A 6,122-nucleotide genomic window follows, 5' to 3' on the forward strand; every position below is an offset into this window, starting at 1 on the left:
TGAAGTTTTCATCTTACAAAACTTGTACCTTTTCTAAAACTTCAAATAAAAAAATTAACTTTTTTCTATGATTTTTTTAGCTTTCTCGATATGGTAGATTACATCGAAATTCTACTACTTTTTCAAAATATAATCTAATGTTTCCAAATCTTATGTCAAATCTTATATATTTTCAAATGTTCTCCAAATTCGTTATCTTGATCAAATATTATATCAAAATCTTAAGTAATTTTTCAAATATTTAACCCAATTTCTAATCACCAAGTCAATTTACCAATTATCCAAATCTTTAACATAAATTCTAATTTCCAAATTAATTTACCAATTACGTAAATTATTTTTTCAAGTGATTGCAGCCGATTATAAAATGAAATTTTATAAACAATATATTATAGAAGCTTAAATTGAAAAGACAGCCAATTATGGATGATCAAGATGGGCTCATAGGAGAGACAGTAGAGATGTTTGGATATAATTAGCAACTTTTAAAGTATTAAAGAAATTAAAAACTGATTTACATAATACAGTGGATGTAATTAGCAACTGGTAGAGTTTAAAGAAATTTAAAACTGACATTACATAATTTAAAGAAGACGACAAGTTCTGCATTTTCTTCTGGTCTGGGCATCCATTCTCTGTTCTATGCATATTTCAGTCTTCCATCTTCGATGCACCACATTTAGTTCTTGGAAAATACCTCTCTCTAAATTTATGTGGAAAAAAAATTCCAAAACGGAGAAGAAAAAAAAGACCAAAAAGATTCCATTACTGAAAACTTTTATTACAATTACACAATATAATTCATTACATACAGCATTCCCACAAAATTTTTATACTACTCGACACTCAGTCTTTTAGAGTGACACAATCCATACTATTCACAATACCTTTCAAGAATATGTGGAAGCTTAGGCAATAATATAACCACATAACATAATCAGAATTATATAAATTACGAACTTAAAGATCTGATACCACTTATCGGGAAAAATTTCTTAATATTATAGTAGGATAAACAGAAAAATGACATAGAATTTTTTTTTTTAAAAAAAAACTAGAAACACGAGAATTAAAAATTTTACTATACGTGATAGTTCTCTCTCTTGACCCAATTACAAGAATTTAACTAGAGTTAGTACACCCAAGCTCAAAGTATTTCTAACTAGAATGATTTGAAATCAAAGACATGAGATTGCTTGGATCCCATCACTTTTCCAATGTAGAACAACTACACTTCAAATATTTTGTCAAAACTCATCATTAGCTTCATACACTCTTTCGATAATTTTACTCACACATTTAAGAAAGTTTTAATATTTTATATCATTATAAATTCATGATTTAAATTGATACCTCTTCAAATTCAAAATTTAAGAGTGTAGATTATTTTTTTTTCAAAATTATTTAAAGTTTAAATAAGGATATAGAATACACGGTTCTTTAAATAATAAATAAAAAAAACCAACGTAAGTAAAATTTAGTGATAATTGACTTATACTTTTTCGATGTTGGAAGTTATTATCTTTGTGCTATACATTTATTTTGTGTTTTTTACTTTTTGAGTATTGTGCTCTACATTTATTGTATTAAAAAATACTAAATATTTAAGACATATTAACCTATAAGTTTAAAGACCAAATTATCTATCATAACTTAGTTTTTAGTGTTTAATCGTGAAAAAAAAAATCTTTATATATAATAAATAAATAAAATCAAAACAAGCCTATAACATATATAGGGCTCATTTGGATTGACTTGGGAAAGAAATATTTTTCAAAAAAATCATTTTTATTTAAATACTTTTTTAAAAAACTGATTAAAATATACTTAAAATTTGTTTTAATTGATTGTCAAACACCTCAATTTCTTCCAAAATGACTTTTTTTTTTTAATAAACGCTTGAAAATGTATTCCAAACACACGTATAATGTGTCAGAAACTAGAAAAGTTTGTGGCTTAAATTCTCTACCCTCTAGGCTCTATTGCACTAAAACTAATAATATATAAATAAATAAATAAGGTTAAGTTACAAGTTTAGTTTTAAAATTTTAAGTGTGTCTATTGGTCAATAAACTTAGTGTGTGTTTGGACACTTGGAACGACATTGTGTTCTAATGGAATGGGCTTACAAGCCCATGTTTGGTTGGCTTGTAATCTAGCTCGGTTTGGAATCCAAACCCTTTCCATTTCCCATTTCCCATCGGTTTCACACCCACTAGTCCCGGGTTTCACGTCACGCATTAATCATTCTATCTCTCTTTCCTCATCAGTCCCTTCCTCTCACAATGTCTAGTCTTCTTCAGATCTTCTTCCCCTTTTATCTTCTTCTCTTTGAAACCCTAATCTAATTTGCGTGTTTTCACCATGAATGACGTTCGGTCTACTTCCCTCTTCTATGAAATCATGATCTATGGAACTCCTAAGCGAAGGGAAAGTAGAAGTTTTCCATTACCACTCCAATGACAAAAAATCATGTCTCTTGCCACCATGAAGAGTTTGACATGAGGAGATCTTGTGACGGTTGAAAGCTTGGTAGGGGAGAGCTCCTTCCTGAGAGGTTATTTCCTTTCTTTTGAGGGCGATGATGATAGTTTTTTTTTTCATCTATGTGATTTTCAATCCCGATTTTCGCTTGCTTCAGATTCAATCTAATTCGATTTCAGTTTGAATGTTTCTGATCTATTATGCTTTAGTATTTTTTTTTTTGCATGTTCTGGATATATTCTTATTTGGTTTTAATTTGAGTGCTTCAATCCCGATTTTCATTACTTTTGATTCAGTTTTCGTTCACTTACTTTAGATCTGATCTAATTTGATTTTGGTTTGAATGTTTTCGTTCTATTGTACTTTATTATTTGTTTTGCATGTTCTAGATCTATTCTTATTAGGTTATAATTTGAATGCTTCAATTCCGATTTTCATTACTATTGATTTGGTTTTCATTCGATTGCTTCAGATCCGATCTGATTCGATTTTGGTTTGAATGTTTTTTATCTACTGTACTTTAATATCTGTTTGCATGTTCTGTATCTATTCTTATTTGGTTTTAATTTGAATGCTTCAATCTCGATTTTTGTTACTTTTAATTTAGTTTTTGTTTGCTTGCTTTAGATCTGATCGGATTCGAATTTAGTTTGAATGTTTTCGATCTATTGTGCTTTAGTATTTGTTTGTATGTTCTGGATCTATTCTTTTTAGTTTTAATTGAATGCTTCAATCTCGATTTTTTAGTCAGTAGCTATTATTCTTATTTGGTTTTCGTTCAAATCCTTCCCATATTATCAGGTCGATGATGATTACTTGTTTTTTCAAACTCTTTAATTAAGTGGCTTTATATTTTCCACATAAATTATTTGTTTTTCAATACTTACAATTTTGTTTTCATTCGTTGAATTGAGAATAGTTTTTTATTATTCATGTTTTATTTCATTGCCTCATTACTTTTTTAAAACTTAAAAATCAAATTTTCATTTATTACTTTCATTCTTTGTTAGATTTGTGTGTGTTTGTCAAATAAAACAGTTTTTATCATATATTCATTGGTTCATCTAACCTGAAGCCTCTTTATGCTCAAAAAAAATTATTTTTTTTTGTTTGGTTTATTATGTTTTTGTGTGATTATAACTTAAACATATTGTTTTTCTAATTTATTTCATTAATACTTGGAAAATTGATTTTGATTTTGTTGTTATTTTTACCATCCGAAGGTTTGTTTTCTGTATGAGTAAATCAAAATTCCATATCTAAGGCCAATATTTTGAGATTTCATTTTATCATTTATGATAGTTTCCAATTTATATTTGTGTTATGATTATTTTTTGTTTGAATCTATTGGTTGGACCATTAATTTGATTATAATCAATCAGGTTACTTTCATGTCTTTTCATGTAATAATGAAAAATTAGTATTAATTCTTGCATTTATTTTTTGGGTCATTAAGTTCTATGGTTGAACCCAAACTTGGATTTAAAGAGTTAGGACATTGAAGAACCAGCACAGTGCCATTTTAGAGATGTTAGGCTCAGGATGTAGCGGATCAGTTGGAATGCTGAGCAAAAATGCATTGATTGTGAACCGAAGATATTCAACACATGGGTTACCCAATTTGTGTGTCTGTAAAATATAATTTTGTTTATTTATTTTCAAAATTTTTTGTATGACACATAACAAATTTCATGTCATGCAAAGTCACCCCAATGCTAAGGGATTGAGACATAAGTCATTCCCATTGTATGACAGTTTGAAGATAATATTTGGCAGGGATAGAGCAAGAGGGGGGCTTGCCACTACACCAAATGATGTTGGAGCAGAACCTGATATGGACGAGGACAATGAAGGTTTAAACAACCAGTCCCCAGACTTCGAGAATTTCTACATTCTTGATCCACCATTGGTCGATCTGCCCATAGGGAGGACCTCTTGAACGCCAGAGTGGTAAATTGACTGGGACTGGAGCGACGCCAAGGAGTCGAAGATCTTGTTCATCCCCTATATATAACACAGATGTGATGCGAGAGACGTATCAGCTCACCACAAATGCTATTAATAGGATTTCACAGTGGCCATTTGTAAAGGATGAGATGGCAATGCGTAAACATCGAGAATTGTACGCAGAGCTACAATAAATTCCTGGACTATCACCGCAAGATGGCCTAACGATTGCCCGGTCATTGCTTGCAGATCCTATGTTGCTCACCTATTTCATGGACTTCCCAACAAAATGGAAGTTTAATAATTACATGCAAGTCCTTGAACGTGTTGAGATTGGTATCCTAATTCTCTTGGTAGTCTCGTAATTTATAAACACCTCTGTAAACATATTGTTAATTAATATAATAAATGTTATTTAATAAGCATTTACTCAAATCCAATAAACTAATATCCGTGGTTATTTCATGTAACTTAAGCATGTATGTAGAGACATACAACTGGATCATGTCTTAAGTAATAAACTAAATGATCTGTAGTATAATAATAAAGGAGGGATACCTTATCCTGATGACACTACGGATACGGCCTGCTTTGTAGATGTTACAAGTACTGTAAAGTGCTCCAAATGGTTTGATCCTGACAATTCATGTGGAGACATGCGAGCGGGGTATCCTATACAAAGAGTTTGTATAAGATCGGACCACGAGATGATTAGTCTCTTTATATAATATCGTTGATAATTGAGACTTACATTTCACTAAAATGACCATAGGTGACATGACTTTAATCCTGAGTGAGTTGGGAACTCTTGGCTATGAGGGCGATTCTTTGATTTGTATGGGTGAGAGTGGCCAGATTGCCAACTTAACAAGCCTACCTTTTTGGGGATTTGTCTGATTGGAAAGTTGGGAACTCAGCTACACAAGACAGAATTCACTCCTTCCCCGAAGTAGGGGTAGGTAGATAAATTGCTCACTTAAGGGCTGATTCTAGGTCTTGAACATAGTGGCCACACCCTCTCCTAGCCCGAGAGGACTTAGTCATAGTATGACTATGACTTATTGTTCATTAGAGAAATCAGTGGTACTTAAGGAGTTAGATGTAATTACACAGGGCAAAACGGTGAATTGGTCCAGTTGTACTTACGAGTGATTTGTGAAGGGTCGTCGCACTATTGATTGGTCATATGGACACAAAAATATATTTGTAGTGTGAATAATGCAATGTCAGCCTTTAGTTGAGTGACCAACAGTTAACAGATGGTAGATTTCGTGATTAAAGAGTTTAATCAGTTGGATGTTTAATTATATGTGATATAATTAAAATAATTCAATTATATGCGATATAATTGATTTGATGTATTCGATACATTAATTGGAGGAATTAATATAAATATGATTTATATTAAATACCATAAAATAGAAAAAGAACTATGATTTATATGTTTCATATGATGAAATATTAAAACTATAGGTTATAAATATAATATAATAAGTTGGTTATTATATTTATTTATAACATATTAATTATATGATAATTAATTATTCTTTTTCTTTGATAACCAAATTGAGTGGGAGGTTATTGGAAGTTTTATGGTAACTGTAAGATAAAAGGAAAATTGTTTTCCAAATCAGAGAGTTAATGATTCATTCAAAATATCTCACAAAAAAACTATTAAGTAAAAAGGTTTT

The 6,122-nt window shown here is 30.4% G+C and overlaps 1 long non-coding RNA gene across 1 annotated transcript; it reads left to right on the top strand.

The window, feature by feature from the left end:
* Window positions 1-2,115: 2,115 nt before the first annotated feature.
* On the top strand, window positions 2,116-4,866 carry LOC120081978 (uncharacterized). The gene is made up of 2 exons (XR_005483005.2): window positions 2,116-2,557; window positions 4,261-4,866. It is a non-coding gene; the product is annotated as an uncharacterized LOC120081978 (long non-coding RNA).
* Window positions 4,867-6,122: the final 1,256 nt, after the last annotated feature.

The sequence above is a fragment of the Benincasa hispida genome, chromosome 7, assembly GCF_027475165.1.
Source record: "Benincasa hispida cultivar pf3 chromosome 7, pf3_genome.v1.1, whole genome shotgun sequence".
NCBI classification, from domain to species: Eukaryota; Viridiplantae; Streptophyta; class Magnoliopsida; order Cucurbitales; family Cucurbitaceae; genus Benincasa; species Benincasa hispida.